The sequence below is a fragment of the Chelonia mydas genome, chromosome 14 (genome assembly GCF_015237465.2).
Source record: "Chelonia mydas isolate rCheMyd1 chromosome 14, rCheMyd1.pri.v2, whole genome shotgun sequence".
Taxonomy (NCBI): Eukaryota; Metazoa; Chordata; order Testudines; family Cheloniidae; genus Chelonia; species Chelonia mydas.
The window spans coordinates 33,837,715-33,862,092 of NC_051254.2; the positions used below are offsets into that span (position 1 = coordinate 33,837,715).

The window sequence follows — 24,378 nt, forward strand, 5'->3', positions numbered from 1 at the left end:
TAGACAGAAGAGCTCTTCTTCAGGACTTGGAAATGTACTCAGTGTGTCAGCTAAATACAAGGTGGAACAGATTGTTTAACATAAGTAGTTAACATATTTCAAGGGACTGCTATAGAGTGATCTCTTGGTGAAAAGTGTTCACCCAAAGGTGATACAGTGTTTGTCTTTTATCATTTTTCTGTGTCAGTTCATTTGAGAGCATAGTGATTGTCTGGTTTCACCCACATAGCTGTTGTCTGGTCATTTGATTCACTGGATGAGGTACACCACATGTCATGATAGGCACAGATAGGACCCATAGATCTTGAAAGGTGTGTTGGGGGAAGTATTGCTCATTGTAGAAGAGGAGATATGTCTGCTGCTTTTGCGTCTGTTGTTCTGGCAGGGTCTGAGGCGGCTTTGAGTTGGTGTGTCCTGATCTGTGGGGAACTTGCTTCTGATGGTGAGGTTGGAAAGGATGGGGGGTTGTTTGAAAGCCAGAAGTGGGGGTTCAGGAAAGATTTCTTTCAGAATGTGATCCCCATCGAGTGTGGATTGTAATTGTTTAATGATACTTTTCACAAAGCCTTCACTCTACATCTGACCTCTCAGTCCACATTCTCAAAAGAAATCTGCACAACCCTGTCTAAAGATGAGTCTGGGAACTTAAATTCATAACTTTGCAAGACACTAAAAATCATTAACTGAATAGAGACACTAGATTTATGGCTTATTACAACAAACTGTAACCAACTAACCCCGCCCCCTCCCCCCCCACACACAGCTGCATTTCCCACCCTCCCTCTCATGACTGGGGGTGTGTGTGTCATAACCCTAAGGGTAGTCTAAAATTCCTCCTTACCTGTAAGGAGGAACCTGGTTGGCACCTGACCAAAGGCACCAATGGGGACAAAAGATACTTTCAAATCTGGGGCGGGAGGCTTTATTTTCGGTTCTTTGTTTCTGTGTTCCTTTGCTCTTAGGACTAAGAGGGACCAGACTTCAATCCATGTCCTCCAAACGATTCTGAACCAGTCTCTCAACTTGTGAATTTTCCCTTTGCTGGAGGGAGGTTTATCCCTGTTTTGTTGTAACTTTGAAACTAAGGCTCAAGGGGGTTCCTCTGTGTTTTGTTCATCTTTTGTTACCCTGTAAAGTTATCTTCCAACCTGATTTTACAGAGGGGATTTTTACCTTTTTTTAAAAAAAAATAAAATTCTTCTTTTAAGAACTGATTGATTTTTTTTCAGTGTCCAAAGATCCAGGGATTTGGGTCTGTGTTCACTTTGTACCAATTGGTTAGGATATTGTTCTCAAGCCTCCTCAGGAAAGGAGGTGTAAGGGCTTGGGGGGGATATTTTGGGGGAACAGGAACTCCAAGTGGTCCTTTCCCTGATTCTTTGTCTAAATCACTTGGTGGTGGCAGCATACTGTTCAAGAACAAGGTGGAATTTGTGTCTGGGGAAAGTTTTTTTACCTAAGCTGGTAAAAATAAGCTTAGGGGGTCTTGCATGTGGGTCCCCACATCTGTACCCCAGAGTTTAGAGTGGGGAAGGAACCCTGACAGGTGTTAATCATAGAATCTCAGGGTTGGAAGGGACCTCAGGAGGTCATCTAGTCCAACCCCCTGCTCAAAGCAGGACCAATCCCCGACTAAATGGGACATTTCAACTTGAATGGTCCCCTGAAATGTGTTTGAACTATTTATGATATTCTATCTGTTCCACCTTGTACTTAGCTGTGACACTGAGTACATTTCCCAGACTGAAGAAGAGTTCTGTGTAAGCACGAAAGCTTGTCTCTCCCACCAACAGAAGTTGGACCAATCAAAGGTAACACCTCACCCACCTTTTTTTCCCTCTCTCTCTCTCTCTCTCTCTCTCAAAAAAATGTTCCGTTGTTTTCAGTTTTCTGTTAAAACCTCTGGAGGTGGTTTGCACTGTGCTCCTTTCTACTCAGCTGAGGAAAGAGAGAGGGGCCCAGACTCACAATCCCCGCCCCGCCCATGTGCACACACCTCCTCTCCACCCTGCAAGACTCACACTTCCCCGTTAACCCACTGTTCCTGGGGGGAGAGGAGCTCCTAGATACATAGATTTTAAGGTGAAAAAAAAATCCATTCTGATAATTTTAGTCACATCTCCTGCAGAGCAGAGGCTGGAGCTTTCCAGCCAGCGATTCCCCCCTCAGGCCCATTGCCCTAGGGGGCTGGTGAAGATACCCTTTGGGGGAGCTCAGTGAAATGCTCAGGCCCCACTCTCCGGTGTCTGGGTCGCTGTCTCTATCCCAGCCTGGCGTGGAGATGAGGCTCCAGCAAGAAGGGGAGGGAGGTTGGAGAGCCAGCCTGCCCCACGCTCACCCCACAGCAGCGTCCTGTGGGGCTGGGCCTGGCTCCCTGCTCTGGCCTGTTGGCTCTCCCCACTCTCAGATTTGCTGGGTGGCTCATTCCAATGAGTGGGGGTTCAGACCTCCGACCACCCAAAGGGGACCAGGAAGGGGAGGGCTAAGGAGGGGGAAAAAGGTCCCCAGCCCCACATATGGTGAAGGTAGGATGCTGGTGCCAGGGTAAAGGGGTGAGGGGCCCTGTGGGGGGTTCCGGGGTGAGCCCCAGGGGACCGGAGCGACTGAAGAAGGGAGAGGGGGGTTGGTGTAGCCAGGAGCTGGGGGCATTCGGGCTGATGGGTAGGGTAGATGGACCTGGGTGTTGGGGGCCACAAAAGAGCCCTGGGGGGAGTCGGGGTGCTGGAGCAGTGGCAGGAGGGGCTGGGGTGAAGACAGAGGGAGGTGTGGGGATGGAAGTGGTTTGAGGATGGTGAGGGATGGGCACAGGGATGGTTTTCAGAGGTGGGTTTATTAGGGAATGGGGCTGGGGGATGATGAGCAGCGGTGGGGGGAGGTCTGGGTGGGGGTGAGGGGGTGCTGTCAGGGTGATGTTTTCTGGGGGTGTTTAGTTGGAGGAGTGTGCCATGAGGTGGATATATGTGGGGAGGTCTGGGGGGTGTGTGGATTTGTTTATTTGGGGATGGGGTAAAAGGGGGTTGGATGGATTTAAACAGGAGCTGTGGGGAGGGTTGGGGGTTATATGGGGGTCTGTGGTGGGGGTGTTGGCTGGGGACTGCAGGAGGGTATGGGGGGCTCTATGGCAGAGGGTTGGTTGGGGGGCTATGGGAGAGGCTTGAGGGGCACTGTGGGAAGGGATTAATTGGGGGGGATCTATGATGGGGGTTTGGAGGGGGAAAGGGAAGGGCGGTGGGGGGCTGGGAGCACAGGGAGCTGTGTGGCAGTGCCCATGGCAGCAGCTGGCTGTGTCTGTCTCCCTCCCTCCTCTGCAGCCCCTTCCCCCTCTCCTCCTCTCCCCTCCCTCCATCTTACTCCCCACACCGGGGACAGGCCTGGCATGCTGGGCATGCTCAGGATGGACTCTGCCCACAGCACCACACCGGGCCACGGGGACTCTCCCTGCTAGTCCTCCTGCTGGGCAGCCAGCGGGCTCTCACCAAGCGGGAGCCTCTCTCAGATCTGGCAGGGGGTAAACCCTCTCTAGCCCGAGCCCACCCCTGGCAACACCTATGGCTTGTCCCGGAGCTAGAGAGGATCTTTTAGAAGGAGGCATCCAGCCCTGATTTAAAGACTGCAAATGACCCAGAATCCACCACAGCCCTGGACAAACTGTTCTAATGGCCAATTGCCCTCACTGTTAAAAATGTGCCCCTTCTTTCTCCCCAAAATTTGTCTCCCTTCTGCTGCCAGCCATTGGCTCTCATTTCGCCTTTGTCTAGGAGACTGAAGAGTCCCTGGCAACCATCAACACCCTCCCTGTAGGTACTTCTAGTCAACTCTTTCTGGAAGCTTTGCTCACCGTCTCCCTGATAAGTTACATAGTTTGAGGTTCTTGAGTCTTTCACTGTAAGGTTGGTTTTCCAGATCCCCAAATCGTTCTTGGAGCACAGGTCAGCGCCACCATGTAGTGCGACGGACACTTGACAAAATTACTGGACTTAGTGACAGACATTGCGGGAAGGGTGATGTCTTTCAGTCATTCAACCCAGATTCCAATTGCCATGGACATCACAATTTTTACTACAGACACTTGTCTCCGTGTACGGACACGTTGCCTACCCCTGTCTTGGAGCAACTCTGAACCATTTACCAAGGGATGTGTGCCCGGGGCAAGATGACCCCAGTGCCCTGCTATTGACACAACCTAAATCAGTGGTTTTCAACCTGGGATCCGCACACTATGTCTAAAGTTTCCAAAGGGGTTTGCACCTCTATTCAAAAGTTTTACAGGTCCGCAAATGAAAAAAAGCTTGAAACCCACTGATCTAAATGATTCTGTATTGGAACGGGTATTGACAGCAGTGAGATAGGATGAGAGAGTGGTCTACGGCTTTAATTATGGGTAGGGAAAGTATAGGGTTAGTTGGTATCATGCATGCAACAGCGAAGGGGTTGTTGTGACACAGGGGCCCCTTAGTGCCAACTGGAAAAGAGTTTGCTGTTTACAAGCAACTCATGTCTCAGACCTGACAAACTCACTACAACTAATACATCACCTTCATGGTGTTTATCCATAAAGGGTAGCATCCAAGGCGTCTACTGAAAGCTCGTAACGTACCAATACTCAGTTATTGCGAGGTGTACATATAGGGAATAATGTAGCTATACTAAAAGTTTTGCCCTTACGGTCTTGGAGTAAGAGTTAGTCCGCAGGGAATCGTGTCTCGGTGATGGCCCATTTAACAGGGAGGGAGTTGTCATCCCTCCCTGGCTCATCTTTTAGGTAATGTATCCCTCAACTGTCTACCAATCCAGAACAATCAAAGCCAAAGACACTATAAACATCAAAACCCCGTGGAAGCAAAAAAGACAAAATGGCAGCGAGGGGATGGCCCTGTCTGGGAATAAAGACAAAAGACTGATTCCATACATGACAGGAGAAAGAGCCTGCACTCGTTCACTGAGGAGGTACCTGGCTGAGCAGGGGTGCTTTATGAAAGACCAGATCCTAGCTCCGTGGGGCCAGCAATCCCTGTGACAGACTGAACTTTGGGGTGAGAATCTACTTTATTAGATAGGAAAGGTGACCATGAGTAAGCTTAGGCCCTAGTTTGTGCTTTATGATTTTGTTTTGTATGTAGCCATTTGCTTCTGTCACTCACACTTGTTTCTGTGTGAATCTCTGTTCTTTCTTAAATAAATTCCCTTTTGTTTTACTGTGACTGAACTCAAGTGCTGTGTGACAGAGGACCGGGGGCAGAAAGGTGAAACTAAGGAACCCAGCGATCGGGGTGGATACCAGAAGGGGACACTTTGAAGGGACTCAGGAGCTAGGGCGCATCGACTGTGAGGCTGCAGGGCTGGTGGAGACCAAAGGAGAGCGTCTGAGCGGCCAGCTGTGTCCGGTGCTCTCACTCAGCCAGCACAGGCAGGACTCCCTCGTGCTGGAGGCAGGGGGTGACAAGGTGACTCCCAGCCCTGGGCACCCCGAGAAGCATCATAGTTGTAAAAGTCTGGTTACATTTTACAGGGCCTGGCTCAGCACTGAGGGCCAGGCAGCTGTAGATATACCCGTCCATTGCCGTGACAAGGCAGAGAGGCAGCGTGTGTATTATGGTCATGGGGGCAGGGAAGCATGCACTGAGGGCAGAGTTAAGGTGACGCAGGCTTTTACCTTACCCGAAGTTTGAGTTTTGCTGAACGCAATGGTATGGAAGGGCACGAGCTGTCCCCTCAGCCACATGGTTGATCTGTGATTCCGCAGTGTTCCTCCACATACTTTGGTTATAGTGCAGTGGCTTTATTCATTGCAGACCCCTAAAAAATTTCCAAGGAAGGTATGCACCCCTCTGGAAATCTTACGCAGACTACGGACCCCAAAGGGTTCTGTGGGCCACAGGCTGAAAACCACTGGTTTAGTGCAATAGCAGTGCCTCGCAATGTTTGCAGTTGCCACCAGGACTGCTATAGCAAGTTTTAAGACAGTCTGCATAAGCATGTGAATTTTAGAGCACTTGGAGTCATCCACTTAACAAGAAGGGCTTCCCAACCTTGGCTAGGGCAGAGCTGCCCTGGCACTCCATTACTGTATGAAGCAGGGGGAGAATGAAGGGGAGGGGATCCACCCAACTATCTGCAGCAGACTGGGCTCAGAGAGGTGGGAAGTGGCCCACTCATCTCCCTGAGAGGTTCTCAGCTGAAAGAGAACACCCAGGAGGGCTCAGTACAGCCTGAAAGCACAGCTCTGAGGCACGTGAACTGCCCCTGTTCACTTTAGTGGGAGTTCTCCTCCCCAGGGCTGGAGGGTTTCTGGTGTGTCAAGCACCCCCCTTCTCAGCAGTGTGTCCTTGGTGCATGCCCCAAGCCTGCCTGTTCTCAGCTCCCCCATCCAGAGGGGCAAGGGCTCCCCAGATCCTGGCCCACAGAAAGGCAAGCTCCACCTGAACCTGATTCACGTAGGAGGAGACTAGAAGAAGGGGTCAGACCCCCATAGGCAGGCAAGGCCCTTCCCCCCCAAAATACTACAGAGCTGTGTGGGGACCATAAATTGGAGTGAGCAGGACATCTCTGTAAATGCGCATGAGCTAGCCCTGACCTTAGTACAGACACACACAGACTTTCACTGCCATTCAGCTGGTTGTGGACATCCAAATCCCCTCAGCACTTTTGAAATCTCAGCCTGATCTCTCTGTAAAGGGAGTGACTCACCCCAGGCACATCTCCTCCTAGCTGGGTCTGGGAATCTGTTCTCACCCCATCTGGTGCCCTCTTCCATGAGTTGCTCACATTGTTACCCCTCTCTATAACTCAGGGTGCTCCCTTCTTGTGACTCAGCCCTCCAGCCAGGTCACCATGTGGCATCCCAGGGTAACGCAGTCCCAGCCGACAAGCTGTCCATTTGCCTTCTTAGGCAGTTTCGGGTCCCAACACCAGGTCCTGGACCACTTTGCCGGTAGGGTGACTCAAGTACCCTCTGACTAGCATGCAAGGCCTGCTCAGTCTCAGACCCGGTTGCTGCAGCCCAGCGCTCTATCTCCTTGCCTTCCTCTGGGTTCACCCCTGGAGCTTCCTCCACACCCCTTCGCTACTTCACTCCTCTACAGCTCTCGTCAGACTCCCTGGCTCAGGACACAAGTCCAGAGCTTCTTTATCCCCCTGGATCTCCTCCTTGTCCCAGGCCAACTCCCTTTCTCTCCAAGGAACAACTGCAGACATCCTGCCTCCTAGTAGCTCATTCCTGCATGGGCTTCCTGGCTTGATAATGCTAGCCCAGCTCCTCCCACAGCTGGGCTTCACCTGCCATTAGGCCCTATCAAGCCCTGGTTTCCCTCCAGGTGCAGCATCAAAGGTTAATTGGCCCCTCCCAGCCCACATTAACCCACTCAGGGCTTGTGTGGGGTGGACACCCCATCACACCCACATACCCAGTGCAATTTTCTTGAGCTCAAAGTCCTTGTAAGAAAGAGAAGCCTGGCTAACCCCCTTTTGCAGATGGGGAAACTGAGGCACGGAGGAGTTCATGTGATTTGCTCAGGGTCACCCAGCTGGTCAGTGGTAGGCATGCAAATAGACAGCAGGCTCCCAGCTCCCCAGCCACTGCCTCCCATGATATAAACACTAATTTAGTGAAGAAAATGATAGAGCCCAGGATTGTCAAAGAGGGTCACGAGGGCCAGCTGAAATTCCAGGGGAGCTGGGCCTCTAAATCCCTCTCAAAGCCTTTTGAAAATCCAACCCTAATAGAGGGGATATTATATCAATGTTTGTTTTTGGTTTTTTTTTTTTTTTTTGCATGTGTTTATTCTCCTTGGCATGAGACAGGAGAAATTCTCTTGCCGTGAGCACCCTGACAGTGCTATGAACTAAGGTGAATGGAGCGTTAACTCATAGAGATACATGTGTGATTAATTCAAAAGTTGACGTGGGAACATGCAGGTTTTGGGGGGGGGGGGGGGTTTCCCCAAGGTCAGACTGGCAGAGAGCCTGGGGGGTTTTCACCTTCCTCTGCAGTACGGGGCAGGGTCACTTGCTGGCTTGAACTAGTGTAAATGGTGGATTGTCTGTCACTTGAGGTCTTTAAATCAAGATTTGAGGACTTCAGTAACTCAGCCAGAGGTTGGGGGTCTATTCCAGGAGTGGGTGGGTGAGGTTCTGTGGCCTGCGATGTGCGGGAGGGCAGACCAGATGATCATGATGGTCCCTACTAGCCTTAAAGTCAAAGTGATCTCCAGGGGGAAGACAGAGGCAGCACCCAGCAGAGCCCCGCTCAGCTGCAAGGGGTGCTGCAGGAGGCGATGGTGACCTTCTGTACAGCCTGGATCCATTTCATTAGAAACACATTAATTTCACTGACGCTCTGCTTAGGACAAAAATATTTAAAAAAACAAACAAAAAAAAAACCTAACCCACAAGACCGCTTCATTCTGTGCTCATTAAAACCATTCCTGTTAGCAAAGCTCCTTCTAAAAAGAACTCTCTCCTCTTTGCCTTGCAGCGTCTGTGAGTGTACGGAGACCGACAGGAGGACACACTGGTCATTAGAACTTCGCATGTCTTAATGAGCACTCCGAGAAGGGCTCAGCCCAGCACAGGGCTGGGCCCAGCCTGGAGAGCTGACAACCCTCTTGAGGAATTACGGGCCAGCAGCAGAAACAAAGTTACTCGTTCCTTTAATGGGTCCCGCCGCGGGCCATTAGAATGGCAACCCTGCTGGGAAATGCCAGTCTTGGTGGCAGTCTCGTGGGGGCTGATTAGAACAGAAAGTCAGAACCATTGATTAAAGTTAGACAAAGGAAGGGACAGGTCTGTTCCTATGGCAGATAGCCCCGATGGGTAAAGCCAAAGGAGTCAAGCCGTTCATTCCCAGTGCCCGTGACAGGTGATCCCCCCCTTCGTAAATTCCATCAGACCCTCAGGTAGTGAGGGAATGTGTGTGTGTGTGGGGGGGGGGGGGCTGCAGTGAAACAGACATGTACACAAACCTCAGTTTCCCACGAGGTTAGCAAAGGCGTCACGGCCCAGGGGCAGTGAGCAAATGGCAATTCCGGGTTTCTAGGTCTCAGTGACTGACGGGCATTGCTGTCCTGCCCGCAACCCCTACCTCTGCCGATGTCCTCGGTCCTAACCCACAGCCCCCTCCTCCCCCTCCCCGTTCCATCTCTGGGCTCACACACACACAGCTGTGCTTCTGCCCCTCCATCCCGACCCGCAGCCCCCTGCGGTCCCAACCCTGACTCCCTGACAGCTCTGCTGACGGATCTCAGCCCTGACTGACAATACCCCTGTTGTGCCCGTCCTAACGCTGCCCATACATCACAGCAAGGAGCTGTCATTGCTGCCCTGCCCCAAACACACAGCGCTGACAGTTCCCATCCGTCCTGACCCTCTGCGATCCAAGTTCACCCCCCACCAGAGCTCTGTCAATGCACCACAGTTGTGACCGGCAGCTTTCCTCCTGCAGTGCTCCTGCCCTATCTGCAGCACGCAGGCGAAGGAGCCTGGCCCAGGCCCTGCATCCTCAGAGCTCTGGTATTTCTGTGGAGTTCTGAGCTCCGGCAGCCCCTGCCAGGCCAGGCCCAGGCCAGAACTGAGCTGTCTCCATGCATCACAAAGCAGCTTGCACTTCTCCCCCCTCACCCACCCACTCTCACAGGACAAGTGTCCTTCCTTCCAAGAGGGCGCAGAAGGGAAATACACACACACCCCCACACCCAAGCGAGAGAAGAGGACAGCAGGGATGCATGCACCTTCACCCACACACTGAGCAGGTCTCATTCCCTCCAGCAAGGGACAACAACAAAACACACACACACAAATACACAGGAGATCCCACAGCCTCCTGCAGGGGGAACACCCTCACACACATACTGTCCCAGATCCACAGGATCCGTGCTGCGCCCCCAGCTTTGGAACAGTCCCTTGGAGGATCCCCTTCGATGGGCCAGACCACCAAAGGGTCTCACTCTCCCTTCAGGGGAGGCCACGTGGCCTCACCACCTCCTGGACTGACCCTCTGGGGCTCCAGCCCCCCTGCTTCATCCCGTGAGCTCTGTCCAGCGGAGCCAGACTCCTGAGAGAGACGTGTCCACTGTGCAGGGACCCGGGCGCCTCCCCCAGGATTCGCAGTGACACTCAGGCAGCGTGTGCAAAACAGCTGGGTTTATTAGTCACATGGACACAGCCTAGGAAGCTCTTAGGTTAGCACAGAGAAATGAAGGTGAAAACGTCGTCCGTTCTGGTCAGCCCCGGGCCCCGCCCAGCCGCAGTGAACCCCATGTCCAGGCTGTGTCTGTGTGTCTGTCGAACCTCTGTAGTCAGTTCCCAGGAGAGAGAGCATCCAGAAGTCACCTCTCACCCCCCAGCTCACCCCTTCCCAGTCCTTCGTTCTCCAGCTGGCAGGTGTGTGTCTTTGCTCAGCTTCCCTGCGAGAAGGGGGGAAATCCAGGCACCGCTGGCATTGTCTCTCCGGCCCCCTTGTTCATCTGGGTCAGTTTCAACCAGTTTCTTAACTACTCTTCATGCCACCCAGACAGGGAGCTGACACGCACACTCCTCTGTCTTTTAGCCTTTCCTGAAAAGACACAGAGTCCTTTTCCCCGCATTGGGTAACCATGTGCCATAGAGGGGAAACCGAGGCACACAGTGAGGTCATAAAAATATTACCAAAAATTCCCCCTTCCTCACATATACACATGCACACAGAGCAACATATCACCAAAAATGTTAAACTTCTGTTATAGATCTGGGTCTTCATAGTGTGAATCAGAATTCACCTTCTGTGACTTAAATGGGGCTAATGCATTGGGGTATCTGAGACCCTGATTTGTCTCCAGAGGTCAGTTTCTAACCTTGGTCTCATTGGTATAAGTTTGGAGAAGAAGAAGAATTCATAAGAATAGTTTGGAGCACGTGATGGGGATCCAGAGACCGTAGCTTTAATATCGGAGCTGGCCCGGACTTTCTTTGCGACCTCAGCCAAATCACTTAGGCAAAAGTTTTCAAACTCAGGTGCCTAAAGTTAGCCAGCAAAAATCCCTACTAATCAAAGTGGTCAGACTTGTAGGTGTGTTGGGCACCTGCATTTCTCAGTGACCTGTCTGCGCGCCAGAGCTGTCCAGCAATCCTGAAAAAGCCCTGGCTGGGATGATTTAACTGGGAATTGGTCCTGCTTCGAGCAGGGGGTTGGACTAGATGACCTTCTGGGGTCCCTTCCAACCCTGATATTCTATGATTCTATGAAAAACACAACCATACTAAAATAGAGACTTTAAGGCTAAGATTTTCAAACTGCCAAAGGGATTTGGATGCCCAATTTCTCTTCATTTCTAGGGGAGTTAGGCATCTAACTTCTTTAAGCACTTGTGAAAATTCCACAAAGCACCTAAATACCTTTAAAAACCTGTCCCTCTGGATAATAGGATTAGATGCTTTTGACAGTGTGACCCATCTCCTCTCTGTGCCTCAGTTTCGCCAAATGGGGCTGGGGCCTACAGTTGTGCCAGATGAGAGCTAAGTTTGGCACTTTGAAAGCAGCTTTATAGAAGCTAGATGTCCAAATCCCATTGAAATTCAGTCGGATTCATGTGCCTAATTATTATTAATTTTAGGTCCCCAAATTTGAAAATGTTGGCCATAGATCAATCTTCCTAAAGCTGTTCATTTGGGAAAAGCAGAGGTTGCAATTTTCATTGAGGAGCAGGGCGCTTAACGCTAAACGATTGTTTTGAACAGCCACGGATCACAGTTTTGCCAGGAGACTCATAGGTTCCCAGCTGTTCCAAGGCCGGAAGGGACCCCTGGGATATAGTCTGTTCTGGGCATAGCACAGGCCAGAGACTCTCACCCACTGACCCCAGCGTGGCGTGGCGGTGACGGCTGATCGTGTGTTGGAGGCATTGGACTGGCCCTTGGCACTCCCAGCTCAGTTCCTGGCTTTGCCTCAGACGCCCTGTGGCACTGAGCGCGTCGCTTAGGTTGATGTTTTCAAACTAAATGTGATGGGAATTATGTGTCCAAATCACCTTGTCAGGATTGGAAAATATCAGCCTTAAACTATGGCTCCAGCTGAGGATCTGGCCCACAATCAGCCGTCGCTCCATTGGAGTCACTGGGCAGATCCCCAGGTGGTGTGACCCGGCCGTAGCTCCACTGGACTCATCTCCTCCCTGCGTGTGCTCAGACACGACAGTGCTCAGAAGATAGACAATGGGGGCAAAACCTGTCCCCACTGAGATCAAAGGGGCAACCTCCCACTGGCCCTGTTTCACCAGGATTGGGGCCTACGTGCCTTCCCTGCTGGTGACTTAATACAAAGGCAAATCTTGGCGGGTGCCTGGGGCGCTGCGATCCCATCCACAGTCCAAGCGCCCCAACCAGCCCTTGCTGCTTAGGAGTTTTGACTGACAAATGGGAAGCATTTGGAAGCGATCCGGTAAAGAGAAAAGATGGAGAATACAGCAGATGTCCATGAAATTCTGGTTGCTTCATGTGGTCGCCACAGGGCAGCAAAGGATAAGGAATGAGAAGGAAGCAGCATTATAGAGACTGGATGGGAAGGGATGACTCACTGGTCTCTTCTGGCCTTGGAAACTATGGGACCATCTCATCTTCCCTCGTGTGTAACACAGGCCCTAGCACTGGTCGCATTCTGGGCTGTATTAACAGGAGGGTCGTATGTAAGACGCGGGAGGTAACTGTCCTGCTCTACTCGGCCCTGGCGAGGCCACAGCTGGGGTACTCTGTCCGGTTCTTGGCACCACACTTAAGGAAAGAAGTGGACAAATTGGAGAGAGTCCAGAGGAGAGCAACAAAAACGATCAAAGAGTTAGAAAACCTGACCTGTGAGGAAAGGTTAAAATACTGGGCATGTTTAGCCTTGAGACCAGAAGACTGAGGGGGACCTGCCAACAGGCTTCCAATAAGCGAAGGGCTGTTCTGAAGAGGACAGTGATCCATTTTTCTCCATTGCCACTGAAGGGAGGAGAAGCAGCAATGGGCTTAATCTTCAGCAAGGGAGATTCAGGTTAGATATTAGGAAAAACTCTCTCTCTCTCTCAGGGTAATCGAGCTCTAGACCAGGCTTCCAAGGGAGGTTGTGGAATCCCCGTCACTGGAGGTTTTTAAAACCATGTTGGACAAACACCTGTCAGGGATGATCTAGGTTTACTCTCGCTGACTCAAAGATTCAAGGATTTATTCCAAGAGGAGGTGTGAAATATACATTTGATAAGTAAAGTTTCTTGCTCATAACTATTTCTGCTTCAGTAACTGACAAAGATGTAACCCTTCATGTATCTACCGTATTATACCGCACCCAGCACTGTCGTATCCGACTCCCAAGTATTTTTCGAGTTATCCTCATAACACAACTGGAAGTGGGAATATCATCCTCATCCCTATTTTTCAAAGGGGAAACTGAGGCACAAAGCAATGAAGTGACTTACCCAAGGTCACGCTATGATTCGGTGATAGAGCTTAGAATTGAACTCAGCACCCACGTTCCCCAATCCAGTGCATCACTGGGATGCTCTCTGCAGGCCAGTCTTAGATATTGCACCCCATCAATATTTTGAGGATCACACTGTATTAAGTTTACGGATCACTGTGGGTCAGCAATTGTACATAACTCCAAGGGGAAGGGCTATGCCAGCTCCTCCAGGAACCAAAAATACCAGGGGAGGGGTGAGTAAAGCAAAGCAACTCACCATTTATGTCTACACTGTACCCTACGCCCGGGCTCTGACTCATGTCTGAGCCCAAGGCCCCCTTCTGCGTGCACACAGGTCAATCTGACTCAGAGCAGGGAGCACTGAGGGCCAGGGTCCTAGGATGCTGCTACGGGGATGGGTCAGAGCCCGATTCCCACTGCGAGTCGGGTCCAAGCCCTGTCATCGTGCAGTGTGGACACGGGTCAAGGCGCAGACCCGAGTCAGAAGGTCTGCACAGTGCAGTATGGACATATTAGCACAGCTGTGAGACCCAGGTCCAGCATTGTAAACCCAAGCTTCCAAAGCAATGTGGACACTCAAGCATGGGCTTGGAAACACCGAGTCCACAAGCCTGGGTTTACAATGCAGTGTAGACACCCCATCGGAGACTGATACGCTCCACAGAAGTTCGACGCCCTCTGGGGGGTTCGCACACATTGGGTCAAGCTGGCTTTTCCAGAAATGAGGAAGCAAAGAAAGGACTTTTGCTCTGAAAGGATGAGCTTGAACTGACTCGGACCCATCGACGGACAGGACCTTCTGGGCTGGCGGAAGCGTTGGAAAGACTCGGACCTGCTGGGGCCCCATAAGACGGACGGGTGACTCCTGCTATGGTCAGTGTGTTTACATCGGTTTCTTGTCTGTATTATGGTTTCTCTGTGATGCTTTTAACACAGTAGAAGCCAGAAGTCCTGAGTCCTGGTCCCCCCTACTCAACCCACTAGGCCACATTTGCCTCCAGGAACCAAAACAGAACCCGGAAACGCCATGGGCCAGTCCCCTGCTCTAGTCGCTAGCATGCCAAGCCCAGCCAGAGCCAAGGAGAGGACCTAGGACCCAGGACCAGATGGGCACGGATGGTGCATTACAGGCTGGAGGGTTCATACATTAATGGGTGTGCTACAGTACGTGAGGCTGTTTATGGTCACATACGTGTGAGTACAGACGGAAGTATGATTTTATTTAGTTATTCTGTGTGTGGATTTTCTATTTATCTATCTAAAGGCTCAGAAATACAGTCTGGGTCTGCTTCAAAGTCCACTGGAGTCAGCTGGAAGCTGGGATATCCAAAGGTGCCGAAGGGAGCTAGGCAATCAGCTTCTACCAACGGAGTTTATCTAAAGACCACTGGAAAGACTCAATCCGGCTGGAGTTTTCAATGGGAGCTGGTTCCCCAGCTCTCTCTGAAAGAGCCTTTCCTCTGACTTCAGTGGGTTTGGACCAGGATAGGAGGTTGGCGTTTTCAAAGAGGACAAATCCCCTGGAACTGGGTGCCTCAATCACTTCTTCCAAAATCCCAGCCACAAGGTTTAATTTGCAAAAGCCTCGTAATATGGGCTGAAATACTGTGCCCGCTGAAGTCAAAGACAAAACACCCTCTGATTTCAATGGGGCCAGGATGTCACCGCTGGTATTGAAGTTCCCCTATTCATAGCGGGAAGTGAGAATTAAGATCTCTGAATTCCGTCTGCCCTTTGGGGAAATCTCAGTCCCAGGGCAGCATTCCTTCAGGCCATAAGGCAATTAATCCATTACCTGGTATCTTTATCCTTCCCTGGAGTCGCTGCGCAATGTGGCTGTAAATTGAATTTGTTGAGTTGCCTTCTCAGTCACGGAAAGGCTGAAATAGGGACACCACCCAGCACAGAGTCATATGGTGAAAGCTGTTCAAAGGGGGTCAGTGCTGGCTAACATGAAGTGGGAAAACTGTTTGCTTCTTCCTTATGTTTCTGCAGTTTCTTGATGCAAATAGCACTTTCTTTCCAGGGAATTAACCAGCTGAGGTCTTTCATCGTTTGCTTGAGTCCCAGGATGTCCTGAGAAGGGTCCGGTGCTGCCCAGGATGGACACAGCGTGAGCATTAAACCATCAAGATGGACGGTCAGGTTTTGAAGCATTTCTTCCTGTGGTAGAGAATTCAGCAGCTGGTGAATGGGGAGGGATTCACAACACGCAGCACGGGGCAAGCTTCCTCCATCTGCTGCCTGATTCCACCTTTCAGCCTTCACCACGGAATTGCATTTGCCAACACAGCACTGTTCAGCTGGAAAATGTCTGACCAGCTCTAGTCTGGACCTAGGCAGAGAGGAAATGAAGAATTAAGCCAATCACTGTGCTCGTGTTTGCGTTCAGGATTGTCTAGCGAAGAGAAAACTGCCATTACGACAAAAGGAGGTCGTGTTTGGACAAGCAAAGATCCGGTTGGTCTGCCTGGCTGTCCAATAGCGGAACTCCGTGCAGATGGCACTAGGTTGACACTGGATGGCTCATGCAGGGCGAGGTCAGTGCAGCCACCTCTGGGGTGAGGGCCGGGGGATGTTTACAGAGGGACCCCTCAGTCATTTGTAAAAAGCGAAGAAATGTGCGACATTGATGCAGGCGATCCCGAGGACTCTCCCGCAATGCGGAGAGGAGGCGGTGGCTGTGAGCAGCATGGGGGTTACTCAACAGTGGGTCAGAGTGGGGTGGAGCTGGGGGGCAGCCATCGCTCCTCTTCAGCCAGCGGGAGGCAGATGCATCCGAACTGGTGGCAGTGGTGGGATCCCAGCTGGGGGTTTGCTCCGGGCTGGGCACAGGCCGGCCAGGTGGGTCTGCACCCAGTGTCCCCTGCTCGCCCTCGGGCTCCCAGTTGGACGCCCAGGGTAGTTTGGGGAGCGGGTGCGGGGATCCCTCGGGGGGGGCTCAGAGCCCAAAGATGGCAGGGCCAACGCTGCAGCCCAGCAGGGCGTTGGCGGCTTCCAGGCACTCGCTCAGCTGGGCCCCTGAAATGAGAGGGAGGGGCAGTGGAGGGACACCAGCCCGGGGAACGAGGGGAGAGCCTGGGGGCAAAGGGAAGAGAGCTCACAGGGTGGGGGACTGGAGTGGGGGTTGGGAAGCTGGGAAGTAAAGGTGCTGGGGGGCGGGACATGGAAACCCCGGAAGGGTGCTGGGATTGGGATGGGGGGAGGCTGGGGATGGGGGCTCTCGAGGGCTGGGCTGTGGGGCCCTGGGGGGCAGGAATCTGAGGAATGGGGGCCCTGGGACCCATGGGGCACAGGCTCTCAGGGCCCTGAAGGGGGCTGGGCTATGGGACATGGGGGGCAGGCTCATGGCTCTGGGCCGTGGGGACAGGGGCGTAAGGATGGAGGTTCCAGGGGCCCAGGCTCAGGGGCCCCATGGGGCAGGGGCTCTCAGGGTCGAGACCCTGGGCACTGTCCCTGCCTCCCACCCCCCAGGCCTCCTCTCACCTGCTCACCCACCGCACCCAGCACCCAGCCTTGGCTTCCAGCAGCTTGACTCGTCTCAACCCGTCGCGCTGCCCCATGGCCCGGCCGTGCAGCCAGACCACGGCCAGCACTGTGGCCCAGATGCTGGGGGTCACGTCCTGTGGGGGGCAGGATAGAGACAGCCTGAGTAAGCGCCCAGCCTGGCCCCCTCTCCCAACCTCTGTCCCTCACCCAGTTCTCCCCCTTCCCTAAGGACCCCCCACTCCATCCCCCCACCCTGACTTGGAGGGTTTCTATCGCTCCCGCTCCCGCACCATGGACCCTCCACCCAGATGCCCAGTGCCATGCCCGGGGAGTAGAGAGATGGCCTGAGACAGGGCCCAACCTGGGAGCCTCCACCTGGCCCTGGGCCCCCTTGATCCAAAGCTCTGACCCCATTAGGAGATTCCCAGCCCCCAGATCTGGGCCCTTCTCGCCCACTGGGCTCCAGGTTCAGGGGTCCTTTAATCCAGTCACCCTCAGACCCTCCCCCCCTCCCCCGACTGGGTCACCCCCAATCTCATCTGGGAGCAGAGAACAGGCCCAACCCATGGCACCTGCCCCCAGTCTCTCCCCTCCCACCTCACTGGGTATCCTCCCCCTGGCATCGGTCTCGCTCACCCCCAGCACAGCAGCCAGATGGGGGTCCAGGTTCCACCAGACATCGGCATTTTGCAGAGACACCAGCCTTAGCAAGGGTGACTTCTCCGGTGCCCGCTCTGGGGAGAGACACAGGGAGATGGGGCTGGCACAGGGTTGTGGGTACAGAACAGCGACATGGCCTGTCCAGGCTGGGGGACAGCCAACAACCTTAACTGTCACCCTCTGTGTGGCCTTAACTCTGTCCCTCCAGGGGTGTCCTTAACCTGCTCCTCTGCACCCTTAACCCCACCACAGACATCCTTAACTCTGCCCCTTCTTGCACCCATGGGATGACAATTAACTTCCTGTGAATGTTCCTGCCCAGGCATTAATTCCACGACCCCACGGTGTTTCTCAAACACAGTCTGACCCCAGGATCATCCCCCACTACAACCTGCGATACAGACCTACGTCCAGAGAGAGACACAAGAGCCTAAAGGGGTAGCGGGGGATGGGATGTTACAGAGTCTATATGATATTATAGCCATGCATGGGCCAGGGTTACGGGGCAGAGTTAACGTTTTCTGGGCTACAGTAACTTTGTATTTCCAGACTCTCCAAATGCAGGTTTTAAGCTTACCTTCGCTTTAAAATTTCTGCCTTTTGTGGGTTTCTTCGTTTATAAACCAGAAGCTGCCAAGAAAGACTTTTGCCCCTGAACTCGCCTGTACAAACCTCCAAGCTCAGACCCAGCTTCACAAGGTTTTTTGGCCTGGGAATTTCCCTCTGGGTTTATTTCAGAGAAAAATGCTCAGAGATATTCCTGTGACAAAAAAACTACTGATCCCCGCCCCGCCCCACACACTCCAAACTCACACCCCAAATTCCACCTTCACAGAGTTTTTTCCCTGGGGGTTTCCTTATTTTTTTATTCATTTTCTTTCGAGATAATTTGCTTCACGACACTTAAAATAAAACACCCAAGTATTCCCCCTCCCTCAGCAACACCAAGGTTTTTTACCCAGGAATTTCCTTCGTTTTCTATGTAGTTTTTAAAGACTTGCACAGCTCCGTGACCTTCAGGGCACATGGGTCTCTAACCTGATGAAGCGTCACCCTAGCGTTTGCCCACCCCAGAAGTCCTGACTCCCAGCCCCTGCCCCCCTTCACCTTTCTGGGGTGCCGTCTCCGGCGGGGCCCCCTGATTGCAGGACTGTCTGCCCTTGTATTGGGCTCACCCCACCCCCAGGTTGAGCTTTGGGAGGCCACGGAGCCAGGACAGGCGCTTCCGAGGGAGGCGATGGTCGGTGCTGGACTTCGGGAGCTGCAGGCACGCGTGGCAGTGGTACTCACATGCCGCAGCCAAGTCACGGGACAAATTTAGGGAGCAGATGGACAGAGAGAGAGAGAAACAGACGGACACGCAAACAGACACAGAGAAGCAAAGGGAGGGAAGAGAATTCCGTCCCCCCGCCAGGCATTTAGAGCCAACGCACCGCTGGGACCCCCCTCCTCTATACCCCCCCAGCCCCTTTCCCCGAGCTGCTCACCAAGCCACACCCAGCCCCATCCTCCTCTCCCCGCAGCTCCATCACATCCAGGATCTCCCAGCTCCTGCCCCTTCCCCCCTGGCTGTGACCCCCAGATCCAGTCCCCACAGCCCCATTCTTCTCCCCTCAGCCAGGACCCCTCCTCCAGCCCCAGGGGATGCAGGGGTGGGTGCTGCGCTCCATGGATGAGGGCAGAATGCTGGGGGGCGAGAGGCCCCTACTAGCCAGGTCTGCTCATGACAGCAATGTGCCCGCCCCTCCTGTCCCTGCGTCTGTCTGGGTTGGTCTGTCTGTCTGACTGGGTCTGCTTCTCTCTCTGCGTCTCTCCGTCCTGTCCCCGTCTGGGTCTGTCGGCTGATTCTCGGTCTCTGTCCCTGTCTGACTCTGGGTCTCTGCATGCCTGTCTGCCTCTGTCCATCTGTCTGGCACAGGTCCCACTCTTCCGGCTGGGGGGGGGGAACCCCCATGGGCTACTCCCCGTCTCACCCTGCCAGCGCCCCTGCTCTCTTCATGCCCCGGAGGTATGGGGATTGGAGTCGCTGTCGCCCTGGAGCAGGGAGGGGGCAGCACAGCCCCCGGGAGTCACGGGGGCAGGGAGAGGGGAAAAGGGACATTACCCCATAAGCATGACGCCCCCTGCATGCTTCTGGGTCCCCTCCTCTTACACTGGGATCCCCCCATGCTGGGATCCCTCCCTGAATTCCCCCCCTCCCTGGCGCGAGGTTCCCCCCACCTCCTCGTACCTTCCTCAGTGCCAGGTTTCCCCTCCCACCCCAGTTCCCCCCACATGCTGGGTCCCCCGCTGGGGCCAGGAGCCCAGCCCCTTCAGGGGTTACCTGCCAGCGGGACATCCCGTCTCACCAGCAGCCCCTGCACCAGCTGCCCCCGCTCCATGTCCACCCCCATGTAGGCCATGAGGGAGCAGACGACCCCCGAGCTCAGGCTGGCCTCCAGTGCCCGGCGCCTGTCCCCCTCCGACCCCGCGCCCACGGCCCCCTCCAGCTCCAGCAGCAGCGACTTGGCTGCCAGCCGGTGAACGGGCAGCCTGTGCCGGGAGAGAGATTCACGGGGTCATCCCTGGACGCCTGGGTTCCAGCTGCTGGGGGAAGGGAGCAGGGTCTAGCGGGATGGGGGTGGGTGGGTGCCAGGACTCCTCGGTTCTATCCCAGCCCTGCGAAAGGAGTGGGGTGTAGTGGTCACAGAAGGGGGGCTGGTCCCATCCTGTCTCTGTTCTGCAGGGGTGAGGACGTGGGGGGGGGGGGTGGGGACGGACCCAGCTGCCTGGGGTGGGGGATGGGAGCCAGGGAAGCATTTCTGTCACCTGTCTCCATCCTGTGGCCGCAGGGAGAACTGCAGCGTCTCCTTGTAGGTCTGGTCCTAGATGCAGTACTGCAGGGTGATGCCCCCCATGGGAATGTCTGGGGGCTGCGGGGAAAGAAAGGTGGTCAGAGGTGGAATGCAAGGGTGGAGAAGATGCCCTGGGACCCCACAGACCCAGCTTACAGAATAAAGGGGGCAAATACACCCAATTAACACCAGTTGGGGGGCTGGCTTAGTAAGCCCAATGGCCGTCATTAGGGTCCAGAGATAACAATCCCCATTGAGCTCAATGGGGCTGGGGTAGCACACAGACTTCCAGCCCAGTGGCCATCATTAGAGGTCACAGTTATCGATCCCCACTGAGGTCTCGTCTACACTACATACTTTGGTAGAACCACATTGCTCAAGGGCATGAAAAATCCACACCCATGAGCGGCGTAGTTACACCGACCTTAGCCCCCCGTGCAGACAGTGCTACATCGGCAGGAGAACTTCTCCCGTCGGCTGAGAGCATCTTCACCAGACATGCTACAGCAGTGCAGCTGCACTGATGAAAATTTGTAGTGTAGACCTGCCCTGAGATCAATGCAGCCAGACCTGCAGCCCAATGGCCATCGTTAGGGGTCAGATTTATCAATTCCCATTCAGATGAATGGGGCTGGGGTAACACAGAGACCTGCAGCCCAATGGCCATCGTTAGGGGGTCAGAGTTAACTCTCCCCATTCAGAACAATGGGGCTGGGGTAGCACAGGGAGCTCCAGCCAATGGCCATCATTAGGGGGTCAGAGTTATCGCCCAGGAGGGGACTGTGGGGCTCCTGGCTCAGTCACTAACCCCGAGCCCTGGGGGCATCCCAGTGCGGGGACCTCGCTCTCTCACCTGGGGCTGCCCACGGAGCTGGGCGTAGACGAGGCACCGCTGCCCAGCAAAGATCACCTCGGGGTCCCAGTGCAGCAGCTCGGCCTGCATCCCAGGGAGCAGATCCCAGCTCAGTGAGATCCCGGTCACCGCCGGCTACATGGCCCACTTCAGAGACTGCAGCACCTGGTGGGGGACCAGCATACACACGGTGGGCCAGGATTCCTGGGTCCTATCCCCAGCTCTGGAGGGGAGGGGGTCTTGTAGGCTAGAGTGGGGGAGTTGGGAGCCAGGATTGCTGGGTTCTCACCTTGGGCTGCATGCAGTCCTGGCTGGTGATGAACTCGGCGCTGCCCCCGACTGCCCGGGCGATGCCTTTGATCAGAGCTGTGGAGGCCCCGTCCCCAATGCCGAAAGAGAAGGGCGGGGCGTGGGGCGGGGCAGAGACCGGAGGGGGAGGGGCAGAGTTGGTGGGGTTCATCCAGTGCTCTGGGGGGGCAGGGCAGTTGGAGAGGGGCCAGTAGGGCTGGCTGGACTGGCGGGGCTCCCTATACTGGCGGGGCTGGGAGGCAGGGTGAGGAAAAGGGTTGAGCAGATGCTGGGCACTATGGTGGTAGGGGTCCACATGATGGCAATGCTAATGGGGGCAGGGCTGGCGGGGGTTAGGCATCCCCAGGTACCTGTGGGTCCCCCAGTGATGCTGCATCTCTGCGATGATGTCCTGGGTGTTCTCTACCTCCCCGTCCGTAAACACGAACAGCTGAGGGGGGGAGAGACTCTGTCAGAGCCAGGGACCCCCAACACCCCCGGAGACACCCCCTCCCTTTTGGGAACGGGAGCAGCCCCCTGGAGAATCTGCTCCACTGACCCTCCCAGAGACCCCCAGCCCCATCCCTCCCCTCCCAGAGATCTCCCCTGAGGGGCTGACAGACGGGGACTGCTGACTTCCCCTACCTCTGTGACCCCCAACCCCTTGGCATGACCCCAACCCTCACCCATCACCTGTTCAACAGCCCCTGGAGACAACAACCCACCGACTGCTGTGGACACTTTTCCAGGAGTTCCCTCCTGACCCGCCTGCCCTCTCGCCCCACGAGTGACCTCCCTGCCCCTCCGGGCTGCAGGGCACCCCCCAGAGCTGGGCACAGCACAAAGCGCTGCCCCTCCCAGCTCTATACAGAGGTACCCCCCCCACTTGCTACCTGCCACACCCTGCTCACACCCCCAGAGGCACTGGCCCCGCATCTGGCCCAGAGCCCCAGGCCCACTCCGAGCAACCCCTTGGCCCCGCTCAGCTGCCCCCCAGGGCCCCCAGCCCCTCTCCGATCCCCTCTCCCAGGGTCTCCCCCTTGAACAGCCTCCGAGGGGGGCGGGGCGGGGGGGAGGGAGGGCTGGCAAGGAGGGGCCTGTAATGGCGTATGGCCCACAGCGACAGCTGGGAGCAAACACCCCATGGGCAGCAGCGGGGCACTGGGAGTGGGGGGGCACTCAGAGTTACTGCAGAGAATCCTTCCCAGGGGGCTGGCTGGGGGGGTCTCGCCCCCATCCTCCGGGCAAGCTGACCCCCACGTGTGGGGTGGGGAAGGGATTTTCCCCTGGCTCAGACTGGCAGAGACCCGAGGGAGTTGGTCTCCCTCAACAGCCTGGGGCACTCACTGGTGTGAACCGGAGCAACTGGGGGGAGTCGCCGTGACCTGACGCCTGTAACTCAGGGTTTGGGGGTGCCGGTGACTCAGCCTGAGGGGCGGGGCTGTCCCTGGGGGGAGCGAGGGGCTGAGCAGTGTCACGGGGGGGAGGGGGAGCAAGGGGCTGTCATGGGGGGGGTGGCGGAAGAGGAGATGGTCCCTTCTGTCCTGAAAGTCTGTGAGTCTGTCCCTGCAGGCCCACATTCCTCTCTGCGACCCCCCACGTCACCCCTTGGCCCCACAATCACTCTCCAGGCCCTCCCCAGGATGCCCCTCCGGCTGGCCCCGGCGCCCCAGTACCTGGCGTGGGTGTCCGTCCCGGCAGGGGCTGCAGTAAATGGCTCGTAGCGGCTCCAAGATCTCGGTGCCCCCCAGGTTAGCCTGGAGCAGCTGGAGGCGCTGCACAGACTCAGCCTTGGTCTGCTGGGTATTCTCCACACTCTGCCTGCGGGGGGCGCCGACAGGTCTGGGGCTGAGACAGCCGGAGCCAGGGACACCTGGCCCCCAGCCAGCCCTGCCCCCTCACCCACCGACACCCCTGTCCCCTATCCAGCCCTGCCCCCAACCCACAGACACACCCTGTCCCATAACCAGCCCTGCTCCCTAACCAAGAGACACCCTCTGTCCGCTAACCAGCCTTGCCCCCTAACCCAGCCAGCCCCCTCCCTGCCCTTCGGACTCACGGGTAGAATGACTCGAACTCAGACCCAAAGCCATAGATGTTGAAACAACAGCCCAGGGGCAAACTCTTCAACAGTAGGACCAGGGTCTCCTGGGGACAGACAGACGGATGGAGAGTCAGCCCCATGGGCCCAGCCAGCCTGGGCTGCTCCCCCGGCACGGCCCCATGGGCCCATCGAGCGTAGCCTCCCATCTGGCCGTACCTTCGCGTTCCTGATGCGCTGGCGGGACAGGTCTCTGCCGTCCATGGGGCAGGCCACGCTGCCGGAGAGGTCCAGCAGGAGGATGAACTCCCCAGCCCGGCTCTGGGCCGGCACCGCCTCGGGCACTCTGGGCAGCAGGGTCATCATCACAGCCTGGTCACCCATCAGGGAGCCTGCGGGGAGATGGGGGCCAGCCCCCAAATGGGGTGGGCATGGGGTCAAGCCCCCATGAGCCGCCCCCTCAGAGCCCCCTGATTCAGAGCCGCGCCCCAGAGACCCACCCCCACTGCTCTGTCCCTCCCCCCACCCCCTCTCATGTTGACATGTTGAGCTGCTCCCTGGGGAATTTGCCCCCCGGGGAGGAGGCGATGCTGACCCTGAGCTACACCTACGAGCTGCTGCTGGAGCATGACGAGGCCACCCGCTACGTGCTGCCGACCATGCTGCACCCCCGCTACATGCCCCACGGTGAGACCCACATATCCCCCTGTCCCCACTCCGCGCCCTCTGGTGAGACCCACAGATCCCCTACCCACATCACTGTGAGACCCACAGCCCTCCCCCACGC

At 55.3% G+C, this 24,378-nt stretch overlaps 1 long non-coding RNA gene and 1 pseudogene across 1 annotated transcript; both read right to left on the reverse strand.

Moving 5' to 3' along the window:
• Nucleotides 1-10,122: 10,122 nt before the first annotated feature.
• Nucleotides 10,123-11,835, reverse strand: LOC122462955. The gene is made up of 2 exons (XR_006285863.1): nt 11,368-11,835; nt 10,123-10,536 (listed from the first exon to the last, which is right to left on the reverse strand). It is a non-coding gene; the product is annotated as an uncharacterized LOC122462955 (long non-coding RNA).
• Nucleotides 11,836-19,887: 8,052 nt separating this feature from the next.
• LOC122462928 lies at nt 19,888-21,867 on the reverse strand (annotated as a pseudogene).
• Nucleotides 21,868-24,378: the final 2,511 nt, after the last annotated feature.